Genomic DNA, 14,718 nt, shown 5'->3' with positions numbered 1-14,718 from the left:
TATTTTGTTTTTTTGGGCAGAGAAAATCTATAGAGCTAGTTGACTCCATTTTTGCTGAAGAGATATATTCTATAGCTTTGATAGGTTGTAGGTTTTTGGGTCGCAACTGGTTCTTTTCGCCGGGCCGTCGATCTTTGTGTGGTTTTCTTCAAGTGTAAGATTAATGGGTTCGATTTTTTCTTGTTTGAGACGCCATTGACTGTACGAAGAAAAAGAAAAAAAAAGTTGAAGTTCCTTTCTCTTTCTTGTGAGACTTGGAATTGTACTGTTCTTTTTCTCCCTGCGTGTGTTTTTTGCTGGGATTAGAATCGTGTAATGCTGAGGTCAAAGGTTCATAAAACTGGTTTGAAAACCTTTGTCTCTATTGGGTGTGTCTGGTTTTCGACACAGATTGCTAGGAATCAAAGTTTATGCAGATCTGAATCAATGTCAGCCTAGCCTCACAACCCCAACTCAGGGTCGCCAACCATCTACAGTTCTCGCCTCAGGGCCGTCAGCACTTCTATCTCCATTGAACCACCGTTTTTTTAATTTATTTTTTATTTTTTATTTTCTCAAAAATGATGTCGTTTTGGGGCTTTTCTAAATTGATTTTTTTTTTTTTTTCTCAAAATGGCATTTTAGTAACTTAACCTTTCAAAACGACGTCGTTTTGCATTTTCCATCCAATTTGACGGTGTTGACTAACGGAGTGGCCAAATTGTAACTGATTGGTAGTTTGTGGGGCTACTTTATGACTTTTGGAACATCAGGGGGTTAAATCGAAAACGGCTGGTAGTTTGGAGGGCTTTTTTATATTTTTCCCTAATTTTTAAATAATATATAAGACATACAGAATACATATATTTTATAAGACCCGCAAACCTCACATAAACTCGGCCAATACAAAATATGTGGTCGGTGAGTGGATTATATATTGAGCCCTCATTAAAAAATGGATTTAATTATCTGTATATCTAGAATATTAATTTATTTATTCTCTAATTAGTTAAGTATATTGTATGGATAATGTGTTATATAATAGAAAAAAAATGATATAATAGAATAAATAAATGATATAAATTAAAATTTAAAAGTTAAAAAATTTAATCTGGTATTTTTGACGTGTCAAGTATGACACGTCAAGAAGTTCTTGACGTGTCACATGTGGACACGTCAAGAAATTTTGACGTGCCACATGCTTCTTGACGTGTCTATATTGACACGTCAAGAAGCTCCTCGGGAAGGCGCAACTCCAGCTGGAGTTGCGCCTTCCCTCTCTTTTTCTCCTTTTTTTTTCATTCTTTTTCCTTCTTCCCTCTCTTTCTTTCTCTCCCCCGCGCGCGTACCAGACCTCCATCCCCGGCCTCCGCCATTTATTTTTCTCAGCTCCGGTCCCCTCTGCATTTCTCTCACCCGCGTTCTCTCTCTCACTAGTTACCTAGCTCGCCATTCTCTCTCATTTTCACGTTCTCTCTCTCAGTGGTTCTCTCTCTAACTGGCGCCCGTCACCACCACCGCTCCCTCCGACAACCACGACCTCAAACTCCGGCAGCCTCTAATAATTTATAATATTATATAAATTATTTATATAATATATTTATATATTATATAAATATGTAATTTACAGTGTATATTATTATATATTGTTGATGTAGTTATATTAGCAAATTAAGTTTACATGTTAGCTAATTAATTTATTTGCTTAAGATATATGTTTTGTATTATTTGTTTGACATATATGTTTTGTATGGTGAGAATATTGTTTAATGTATTTGCATGCATGCATGCAACATTAAGTACCCTAATATTTTGAAATTAGGTTTTTTTTGCAGATTTTTGCATTTAGATTTAGACCCATATTTTGTGTAAGTTTTGCTTTTGCACATTATCATAACAAAAAAAAAAAACAAATAACAAATGCATATCTATTTTGATCGTTAATTTATGTTTAGATTTTGAAAATTTAGAATAAGTATGTAAATGTTAAGAACAAAAAAACAAAGTAAAAAACAAAAGAAAACAAATAACATAGGTAGTTGGATTTATTTTATCTACACTCTCCATATATAACAAATGCATAAATGTTATAATAAACGAAAAAAAAAAAAAAAAAAAAAAAAAAAAAACCAACATTTAACCTAGCTAGCTATATCTAATTTATCTAGGGTCCACATATATAAAAAATTAATTTAGGTCTTACAAATTTAGATTATGTAAATGTCATAAAAACGAAAACAAAAAAATTACAACAAATAAGATAGCTACATCTATTTTATTTAGGATCCCCATGTATAACATGTATTTAAATTTGGACCTTAATTTTGTTTAGGTTTTGCAAATTTAGATTATGTAGATGTTATAATTAAAACTAAATATATGTGTTTATTTGTTAAAAATAAACAAAAAATTGAAACGATGTACTTAAAGAAATACACTAAAAAAAAATAACATCTAACTAACTAACTTAGATTTATTTTATTCAATTAGGGTTCCAGTAACTAAAGCTATGAACAAGAGTTGGATGACAAAGTCTAGAGGTACGAAGGAATATAAAGACGGGTGTAGATTATTCGTGGACTTCGCAATTAGGAACTGTACAATCCCTGATGAAAAAATTCATTGCCCCTGTAAGGCGTGTCGTAATAAGCAGCACCACCCGCCGGGTTTCGTATTTGATCACTTGACAAGGGGTAAAGGAATAATGACTGCATACAGAAACATATATTATCACGGTGAGAAGCCTGTCCGGTCTCCTGTTGCAGTCTTTACTTCGACTACCACGATCACAGATGAGGGTATAGGCACAGCACAAGGTGAAAACATGCAGTCAATGTTGCGTGATCTATTCGGCATGCACGGTGTCATGGAAGACAATTGCGAGCCTGAAGTGGTGGTGCAGGGGAATGAAGAAACTGTGAATGAAGAAGCCGACGATGGTGACATACTAAAGTACTACAACTTGCTTAAGAAGGCAGAGAAGCCACTTCATGATAAGACCAAACATATCAAGCTTAGTGCTACTGTACATCTGTACAACTTCAAGTGTGTTGGCGGACTTAGTAACGCAATATTTTCATCTTTCCTTGAGTTCATCAATCAGTTGCTACCTCCAAGTGATGAAGCTTTGCCGGTTAATACATATGAGGCGAAAAAGTTTCTAAAGGACATGGGCCTCGGGTATGAGAAGATCCCGGCGTGTCGTAATAATTGTATGTTATTCTGGAAGAACAATAAGGATTTGGATACATGTACTGTTTGTGGAGTATCTAAGTGGAAGGATAAAATTCATTTGGATGAGGATGGTCAATCCATATCATCAAGTAAGAAACGCCCGGTCAAAGTATTGCGGTGGTTTTCACTCATACCACGACTACAGAGACTGTTTATGTCAGAGCATACTGCCCCCTATATGAGGTGGCATGCAGAAGGCCAGACTAAGGACGGTGTATTGAGGCATCCGGCCGATGGTGAAGGTGGAGGGCATTCGATAATTTACATCCAAACTTCTCAGCGGACAGCAGGAACATCAGGCTTGAACTAACCTCGGATGGATTTAATCCATTCGGAAACATGAGCACATCCCACAGCACTTGGCCTGTAATGCTTATACCGTACAACTTGCCTCCTTGGACGTGCATGAAACAAACTTCATTTATACTATCCCTGATAATCCCGGGCCCAAAGTCACCTGGAATGGATATAGATGTCTACCTTTGACCCTTAATTGAGGAGTTACAGGAACTATGGACTGTAGGTGTACGCACATTTGACGTGTCTAAGAAAAAGAACTTTGCGTTGCGAGCGCAGTTGATGTGGACAATTAATGACTTTCCGGCATACGCAGATTTGTTCGGGTGGCCTAACAGGGGTGAGAAGGCATGTCCCTACTGTATGTACTCGATAAGGTCCAGGAAGTTAAAACACGGCAATAAAATTTTGTTATATGGGGCACAGGCGATACTTGCCCATGGATCATCCGTGGAGGAGGAAGAAAAGAACATTTGACGGCAAGCAAGAATTAGAGTGTGCCCCCAATGTGCCAAGTGGAGATAAAATCCTTAGACAATTAAAAGATATGGCATTTGGGGATGAGAATGCCGGTAAGTCAATGATGGATAATAAGAAAAAAGACAAGAAACGAAAGAAGAGTGGGCCTACAGAAAGAGGAGGCGAGACTGCTAACGTATTGTGGAAGAAGAAAAGTGTTTTTTTTAGGTTGCCGTATTGGAAAGATAATCTATTGCGGCACAACCTTGATGTCATGCACATTGAGAAAAATGTGATGGACAACATACTTGGCACAATACTAGACATTCCAGGGAAAACGAAGGACAACCTCTAAGCTCGCACAGACTTGCAATAAATGGGGTTAAGACATACACTTCATCCGTACACGAGCGAGGATGGTCAAACATATATGCCCGCAGCTTGCCACACAATGTCTAAGGACGAGAAAACACATTTTTTGAAAGTGCTTCGAAATGTAAGGGTGCCGGACGGATATGCCTCGAACATTTCCCGATGTGTACGACTTAGTCATCGTACGATATCCAGTTTAAAAAGCCATGATAGTCACGTCATTATGCAACAACTTCTCCCTATTGCATTGCATGGATCACTGCCAGGTAACGTGGTTAGACCACTTGTCGGGATGTCTGCATTTTTCAAGGGCTTATGTTCAATGTCATTGACACAAGAGGATATGGACCGACTAGAGCAGGACATTTGTATTACTTTGTGCCAGATGGAACAGGTCTTCCCCCCAAATTTTTTTACCGTGATGGTTCACTTGGTCGTGCATCTTGTCCGTGAATGCCGACTCGGCGGACCGATACAATATAGGTGAATATATCCGGCAGAGAGGTAAAATAACTTTACGATTACTCATTAGATTATTTTTCCTCCGTTATAAAATCATCACTAACTGTAATGAATGAATTATGTTCATATGTAGGAGCCTTGGGGGGTTTAAATCTAATGTTCGCAATAAAGCGGCTCCTGAAGGCAGTATTGCGGAGAGCTACATAGCAACTGAGTTGGTGGCGTTCTGCTCAAGGTATTTAGACAACGCACCAACATTTCACAATAAAGCTCAAAGAAACCCGGATGGTTCAAAGGTGGCAGGAACACGAGTCATCCTCGACCGTGTCACATTGACACAAATTCACCGATACATTATGTTTAACTCGGACGAGTTCCTTCAACTACGGACGTAAGTCCTGTTAGTAGTTTATGCAACTTCAGTATCACCTTGCACCCTTAGTTATGAATTATAATAGAATTTAAATTTCGTATTGTAGGGTACACATGGATACACTTAGGCGATCATGCGATAGGGGGCGAACGACTGAGAATCAGTTGGAAACCCAACATCATGCGCTATTCTACGATTGGTATCGTGACTACGTAAGACTACCGTGATGTTTAACTATTACAGTTAGATTATATTTAGTTATTGGTTCATAACAACTAACAAAACTAACTTCTTTATGGTCAATTGTACGTAATATACTCGCAGGTCGATCGATTGGACGATCGACGCAGGAAGGAAATAGGTGACAAACTCGTTATGCATTGTAGAGGGCCGAAGGAGACAGCTACCAGATATAACAGATATGTGGTTAACGGGAAGCTGTTTCGCACTCGTGCATTCGATGTCGGAAAGAGGACGTAGAACAACGGCGTGTGCGTGCCGACTGTTGATGGTGAAACGTACTATGGAAAGTTGACGAAAATAATTGAGGTGGAGTACTTCGACAGGACCAAGTATTTTTTGTTCAAGTGCAATTGGGCGGACAACACAAGGGACAGGGGGTACAAGGTAGATAAGTATGGCATGATGCTTGTCAGCTTCAAAAACCTTGTCCACAGGGGCCAGGAAATTACTAATGAGCCGTATGTGCTAATGTCACAAGTTGACCAAGTCTTTTACGTCGAAGATGAAAGAGACCCTGATTAAGCTTGTGTTGTAAGGACTAAACCTAGAAACGTATATGACGTTGGTCAAGGTGAAGGTCCTGATGATGAATGTGCCAACTACCACGAGTGTGAGCCGCTCCTATTGACCAGCAATGATGAAGTGGATCCGCAAGATGACATTAACTACGTCCGACAAGACTTAGATCCTATGTAATCGTATGTGGTTAAAAAAAAATTTGCTCTAATAATATATGTAGTTCACATTAATTAATTTGTTTTCTATTATTTTTTCTACATTGATTGGTTATTGTGGTGCATATTTTAATTATTGTATACATAATTAATTGGGTGTGTTATGTGTTTCACAGGTTCATATGAGTACCGGGGGGAAGAGTAGACGACGGAGGTCCCCGCATGTAGAGGACCAGGGGTATAGACCATTACTTCTTGAGTATGTGGAAGGGTCTCAGTCATATCAGTCTCAGCCAGTTCCGTACGACACGGAGCAACCATATGATCCACTTACTCCGTTGTCTACGATGAGCGCATTAGGGATTTGTGCACATGGCGAGGTAGAGCGGTTGTTCCCCCACGAGGAGAACACAAATATCCCATACAGTGAGCCATTGCAGCCAGATGATAGCGAGACACAGTACTATCCGTAGAACGTTGATGATGGCTCAAGTGACTTACAGCCCGATGACCCTCCAGAAGTGTTGGGCATTCGCCAGCTCCGGACAATGAGTAAGTATATATGCTTCAAATACTAATATTGAATACATATATAATTTATGTATCTACTATTTAACATACAGGAGAGGATGATGGAATTGATGCCCACTGACCCGGCATTGACGTTGACCGTGACTGAAGGGACGGTACGGTGGACAACTAATGACGCGTATGCTCAGGCGCACGGAAATAAGCCTGAGTACGCTGATAGGGCCCGACAGGTGGGTCCGAATGTTCTGCCGGTGCAGGGCAGCATACATTTGTACTATACACCGTCCCAGGCACGGTCTCAGAATCCTGGGAGCTCCTCATTCTCACAGATGACAGATAGGATTAGAGAACTTGAAGAGGAGCGGGCAGAATAAAGACGTGAGATGGATGAGATGGCCAAGCAAATTGAAGAACAAAAAGTCCAGATAGCAGAGAAAGATGCCAGCTTTGAGGCCCGTTTCCGCCAGCTTTAGGCCATGTTCGCGTCGACCTCTGGATCTGCGCCCCACAGAGGTAATGATATATTTGGTGTTGTTTTTCTAACAGTTGTTAACTGTTAGAAACCCCTAGGCTTCACAAAAGTCCCAGTTAGCAACACTTTGTTACAGTGGTCCATTTTAGAACTAAAATATATATATATATTTGCATCACTGTATAGACATATCTCGAATTTTTGTATTGATTATTATTAGTTCACAACTCATTTGCAGGTAATGCAGATTAAGCGTTGGGGGATGACTTTTTTGGAGTCGAGCTGAGCACGTCGTTTATTATCACTGTTTGTATATATTTTGTTTACTGGTTTGTATATAGTCATTTGTTGATGTATATAGTTAGATCAAACTATGTGTTTGTTGAGACTAATTGGAACTTATTTGTAGCAGATAGTCCAGAAGTGTTTGATTGTATATTTGTTTTGCCTTGTGTTGGAACGGTGTTTTCGATGTATATATCTGTTTTGTTATGTGTTGTGTTGGAACGTATTATATGTGTTGAAATTTTGTTTAATGAAGTTGTGTTGGAATTTCATATGTATTGAATGTATTGGAAATTGGATATGTATTAGATATTGGATATTGAATATGTATTACATATGTATTGGATATTGGATATATATTGGATATTGTGTATATATATATATATATATATATATATATATATATATATATATTGGATATGTATTGTATATTGGATATTGGATATTGTATATTGGATATTGTATATGGATATTGTATATTGGATATGGGATATTGTATATTGGATATTGGATATGTATTGGATGTTAAATATATATTGGATATGTATTGGATATTGGATATGTATTGGAATTGTGTTGGATATTGGAATTGTAATTGTAATTGTGTTGGACATTGGAATTGTAATTGTAATTATAATTGGATATTGGAATTGGAATTGTAATATTTAATTTTATATATATATATATATATATATATATATATATATATTTGACGTGTCTATGTTGCCAGGTCAAAAGTTTTTGATGTGGCAGCACTAGCACGTAAAAAAAAATTTTTTTGACGTGTTAGTCTCCGACACGTCCAAAATTTTTAATGTGGCACTGTAAACACGTCAAAAATCTGAAATTTTTGACACCCCCGTTTTAACCGTTGAGCAACATCAAAAGGGGTTTCTGACGTGTCAATACCATTGACACTTCAAAAACTTTTAGTCAAAATTTCACTGCATTTTTGTAGTGAGAGCGACGATGTAGGGGAAAACTTGCACCTGACGAATTCTACTAAAAAGACCATATCTAGAGTTTCAGACCTCGAATTGGAGCAATCATGGTGGCGTTGGAAAGCTAATTCAAATATCTACAAAGTCATGTTTCATAAGGTTCAGTTAATTACAATGTTTACTAGGTCAAAACGGGCTATAATTAGAAAACTAGAAAGTTGGGAAGAATTGTTCGTGTGCAATCTCGTCCGAACGAGATTGCAGCCGAGGAGCAATGGAGAGGCTCATCTGGAACGTCATCCAGAAAATATTGCAGTCAAAGGATCAATGGGAGTCACAGAGAGGCTTGTCCGCAACCGCGTCCGGACGAGTTTGCAGACTCGCCGCACAGTTTTGTTGAATCCGACTTTATTTTGTATTATTATTAGGCTTGGGGTTTGGGGGCCTATATATACATGTTTTATAGACCCTAGAACGTAGCTTTTGATTATATATGAGTTTTTATCAATAAAAAGTCTCAGAGTTGAGTTTTTTCAGTGTTTTGTTTTAAATTCTAGATAGGCTCTAGTGTTTTGAGAAGATTTCTTAGATCCTTGATGTTGATTTTTTTTTTAAAATGAGATGAATAGTATTTGAGAGTGGAATGGTATTTAACAAACCCACCCTAGATCCCCATGCATTGAACTTTCAAAGTCCAATAAATCCTTCACGCGTTCTCCATAGTCTTCCGACACAATTTGAGTTGTACAATAAGGAAAGCAAAGCAAATTTATGGGCAAAATGAATGTAATTTTTAGTCTTAGTCAACTACAAAAGTGGAGGCACATTGCTGTCAAATTGGAAATTCAGGCACTCATCTTTAATGATTTATTCATCACATATTTTCGGAGTGAGGTTCATTTGTAATTTTAGAAAACTGCATATTATACCAAGTAAGGACTAAAATTAAACCTAGTAAGCGAAGCATATTATACCGCAATCTCGACCCTATGTTTTTTTGATGTTTGGGAAGCGTCATTATTAAAACATTATTATTTGAATAGTGACCTTTTTTTGGTAAAAAAACGTCACTATTTGAGTGTTTTTTTATTTACTTATTTTTATTTTTTGTAGTGTAAGCTAGAAGCATTGACTTTTTGTTTTTTGAAAACAAAAAAAAACCCACCAACAATGGGCAGCGCAATATTTAGGGTTCTTCAAATATCTTGTCAAACAGTTTTTCATTAGAAAGAAAGGGCGGAGTCATTGTTTGGTTGTCACTTGTCATGGATGAATTAAGCTTGCAAGTTGGTTAATAAATGTCGAAAATTCACAAGCAAACCCGAACATGATGGCGATTGACAAGATCCAAATTCAAATGGTGAATTGCAATTTTTTTTTTTTTTTTTTTCTCTTGCACAATAACAAAAACAACTCCACATTGTGATGTCACCATTAATCCAAACATAACTCTATTTAGTCTGTATGCAGTTTAAAAATGTTAAAGGCTTAATTGCTTAGTAGATAGTTTACTTAGTGTTCGTAGATAATTTGTTATTATTTTCTATGGAAAAGTATATTTTAGCTCTATGAATCATTACTTATTTTGCAATTACGCCTTTAAATTTTAAAAAGTAGCATCATTAAACTTATACACATTTTCTCTTTTGACAGGGAAAAGATAGTATAATTTAACAATAACTCAAATGCTTTCTTTTTTTTCTTTTTTTTTCTTGGTTCAGTTAATGTGAAAATTTATGAAAAAGTATAACAAAGACATTAAAAAAATAAATAATATATATATATATATATATATATATATATATTATAGTTGCTGTGGATAGGCCTCTGGCCAGGGTCACAAGGAGAGGACAATTAATTTACCTTGACTTGGGTGGTGAGCAGTAGAGGCCACCAATCCATGTCAGAGTGGAAATTAAGGAGTATTGATGTTTTAATGCATTACATATTTTCCAATGACTTTAAAAGTCTTGAGTTATAAGAATTATGGACGGTTTGGATTAAATTTAGAGTGATTGGAAGGTTGAGATTAAAAGGGTTCAGTTGGAAAATGTGTGTTGGCAGGTGGGCATTAAATGCACAAGGATTTAGATTCAATATTGGCTCATGTTGAAGGGGATTAACAAATGAATGGTATTTTCAAAGGGGGATAGATGTAGATGAAAGAAAACGGTATTTTGCAAGCAAGTTTATGGGAAACTTACAACCCTTTGCAAATTCTAGATTCTCTCAGATCAACAAGCTTCCCGCATGTCTCCTAACTCGACAATATTCTTGTAGTGTACCTCTTTAACCGGAACCTCCGATTTGTCGTATTTTGAGTTAACTTTCCAATGTCACTAGTTTCAATACTTGGGTTAAAAGTTGTGGCCAAGATACATAGACATGTACAGAATACAAAATTAAAAGATGTGATATAAAATGTCAATAAAGTTATATAAAAAGTTAATAATGTGAGAATGACTTGATGTTTATTTTTATGGGAAAAAGTGGTGTGAACGGTAAAAAAAATGACAAAATGATTTGCTGACATTCTGTCCATTTTTTTTTAACGAAGATTCACGTCAATGCGGTTGAACGTGATACATGTACTAGATGAATTTTTAATATTTATTAAAACATAAAAAAATAAAAATAATTTTTTTTAAAAAAAAAAACAACATTAAGACGTTTTTTTCTTTTCATTTCTATGGCCTTTTTCCCAATCGTTACTTTCTTTCTATGAACCACATAATTTCCCCTTAAATCCTACCAAATGGAGAGGATTCTTCTCGTTCATTCTCTTCCCTCAACATTAAATGCCAAATACCATTCTCTTTCAACTACATCGATTGCTGAAATGGATCTTCGATCTCCATTTTAAATGAATTGGAGAGTAGCCATTTAGGCAAAATGGTGTAAAAATGGAGATAAAAAAATATTCTTATTTTTTAATAGAATGAGAATTATGTCTCAATATTTTGCCTAAATGGCTTCTCTCCATTTCATCCATTTCCATCTATTGCCCCTTTGAAAATACCATTCATCTGTCGCCGTTGATTAATCGGAATGGGATCCTCTCCGGTCTATTTTGGACTGGAAGGGATCCAGTTCATGGTCAGGATCTCTTTAAAGAGATCCAACAACCACAAAAATGTCACGTGTTTCACTTATTAAAAATAATAAAATATTATTTAATCTTAAAAAAAAAAATAATAATATAATTTTTTTTTTGTTGTTTTTTGATATGGCCCTTGGGAGTGGCCCGGCCACTCCCAAGGGCCACTATTTGGCCTGAGGGTGGCTTAGTTTGCGGTGGCCGAAGTCACCCCATGGCCTTTTGGGGTTATTCGGCCACCCCTAAGGGCCAAACAATTTTTTTTTTTTTTAAAAAAAAAAAAATTGATTTAGCCCTTGGGGTGGTTGAAGTCACCCCCAAGAGTGGAGTGGGGGTGGCCCACCTGCCAACACACATTTTCCAACTCAATGCTTTTAATCTCAACCTTCAATTCCAATCGCTCCTAATTTAATCCAAGCCGTCCATAATTTCCAAAAAGAAATCTCCCTACTCCAGACTTTCAAATTTGATCCAAACCGTCCATAATTCTTACAACTCCAGACTTTCAGAGTCTGATATACCAAGGGTCCACCTAACCGACTCTCACAATCCCAATTTTAAGGATAAGAAAAAACAGTAAATTCAACTCAGATAGAGGAGCTTGGAGAATGGATCAGAATGTAAATTACTAATAAGATGAATAATTTGTTTTAACAAAAACAAAAACTGTAATGGAAAGTTGAACCAAATTCAAGAGAAGAAAACAAAAAGAAAAACAAACCCTTAGTTGTTGAAGTGTAAACATATGCCCGTTAGTTTTGATATTTTCATATATATTGCAATGTTCATTTCAATAAATATTAATTCATTAGATATGATAAGTGATATTATATATTAATCTTGTGAAGTTATTATTATTAGCTATCTATATCCTCGTGTGTTGGTGGTATTCTTTCTTATAAGTTGTTGAAATCTAATATTTTTCCTATCTTGAAATTGAGAGCTCTTCTTTGTGGTTCAATAATTATGATATGGTATGGAGGGATTGATTGCCGTGTTTGAAGGTTGGAGTCAATGGCTAGAGTCAGTCTTCTAAACTAGAGACCCTTCCCCTTAGTTTCCACTCTCACATGAATTGGTGGTCCATTTTGTTACAGTGATGTGCCTCCATTTATTCCAGCACCTCCAGACTTTTTTTTTTTTCCAAATCCCTGTCGCCTTAAATGTAAATTAATTGTCCCCTACTTGTCTGTGACCTTGTCCAGAGGCCTATCCACAACAATTATTGCACGGAGGGATTGATTGCCGTGTTAGAAGGTTGAGGTCAATGGCTAGTCACAGTCTTCGGACTGGGGACCCTTCGTAATAAGAGCCTAACTGAGAAAGATTAGGCATTATTGGTGACATTCCATGTTATTATTTATCATTGGTCACATTAGCATAGATAAATATTAGATTTCAACGACTTATGAGAAAGAACACCACAAAAACACGAGAATATATATAAAAGAGAAATGTTTCAATGTAATATAATGTTTATATTTGGCCTATTTTTAATGACGTGATAGATAGACAATCACATAAAAGATGAGAATTAAAATTTGAAATTTCAATTTCAATTCTCTCTCCCTCACTCTATATATATATAGGGTAAATATACCCCCCTCAAACTACCACCCAATTGACAATGTCATCCCCAAACTTTTAATTGTGACAATGTCTCCTTCAAACTACCAAAACATTGTCAATGTCCCCTCCAAGACTAGCAATAAGACAAAAATGCCCCTATAGATTTCTCAATAAGACAAAAATACCCCTATAAATTCAAAAGAAAATTTTGATTTTTTTAAAAAACAAAAAATTTTAATTTAAAAATAATATTTTTTAAAAAACCAATTTTTTTAAAACAAAAATTTTTAATTTTTTTTTAAAACGGAAATTTTTATTTTAAAAATAAAAAACTATTTTTTTTATTTAGTTTTAAAAAACAAAAAAATTCATTTTATTAAACGAAAATTTTATTTTTTTTAAACATAAATTTTTATTTAAACAAAATTATAAAACAAAAATAAAAATAAAAATAAACGAAAATTTTCAATTTTTATAAAAAAAAATCGAAATTTTTTTCTTATAAAATTGATTTTAAAAAAAAAATTGGCCAAACGTTTGGATTTTTATTTTTGGTTAGTTTTAGGTGTTTTTAAGAAGTTTTAGTTTTTTTTTTTATTAATTTTACTAAGGGTAATTTCGTCAATGAGGGAAACATTGACAATTTTTGGTAGTTTGGGGAGGACATTGTCACAATTGAAAGTTTAGGGGGTACATTGTCAATTGAGTGGTAGTTTGAGGGGGTTATGTGGACTTTCCCCATATATATATAACACACGTGTTACGTTCATCCAAATAAAAAACGCTAAATTTCATTAGTAGATTAAAGACATGAATGTGTATTTACCTTGAATGTAGAGATAAAAGGTCCGTTTGACAAACAATTTTGCCAATTTTTATCATTTGACATTTTTCACCTTTTATAGTTATTAAAATAAAATAAAAAATAAAAAATTTACAAAACAAAATTTTTTCACTTATTAATAAAAAAACATTCAAAACTTTATTACACCACTCTCCATCTGCTTGTCCCATACCATGTGCTGGATTTAATGCATTAGCCTTGTGTAATCAGTCCTTGTCGACGTGGATTTAATGCATTCAAAACTTTATTACACCACTCTCCATGTGCTTGTCCCATACCATGTGCACTCTCCATGTGCTTGTCCCATACCATGTGCTGGATTTAATGCATTAGCCTTGTGTAATCAGTCCTTCTTGTCGACGTGGATTTAATGCATTCAAAACTTTATTACACCACTCTCCATGTGCTTGTCCCATACCATGTGCTGGATTTAATGCATTAGCCATGTGCTTGTTGGTCATGCGGGACAAGGATCCTCTCCAATTCAAAATGAACTGGAAAGGATCCAGTTGATGGCTAGGATCTCTTCTTACAAATCTTAAAGCCATCTACTTGTCACGTGGCGTATTGAAAAAATAATATTATTTTATTATTTTATTTTTAAAAATAAATAAAAAATAAAATAATTAAAAATTAAAAATAAATTTTTTTTTTTTAAAAAAAAGGGTGGCTGGCCACCCCATGTTGGCCACAGGGGGTGGCCGGCCACCATGTTTTTGGGCATGGGGGTGGCGGCGCCACCCCCATGGGTTGGTTGGGGGTGGCCGAAGCCACCCCCATGGCCCTTGGGGGTGGTTTGGCCACCCCCAAAGGCAAAAAAAAAAAAAAAAAAAAAGGGAAAATTTCAGAAAGCCCCCCTGAACTTCCAGCCAATTTGAAAAACCTC

General features: G+C 35.8%; 1 pseudogene; it reads left to right on the top strand.

Annotated features, from left to right (window-relative positions):
- Window positions 1–4,345: 4,345 nt before the first annotated feature.
- Window positions 4,346–6,566, top strand: LOC148584965 (uncharacterized; annotated as a pseudogene).
- Window positions 6,567–14,718: the final 8,152 nt, after the last annotated feature.

The sequence above is a fragment of the Corylus avellana genome, chromosome 6 (genome assembly GCF_965113065.1).
Source record: "Corylus avellana chromosome 6, dhCorAvel1.hap1.2, whole genome shotgun sequence".
NCBI lineage: Eukaryota > Viridiplantae > Streptophyta > Magnoliopsida > Fagales > Betulaceae > Corylus > Corylus avellana.
The sequence above is the reverse complement of the archived record's forward strand: the minus strand, read 5'-3'. Positions and strand labels throughout refer to the sequence as shown.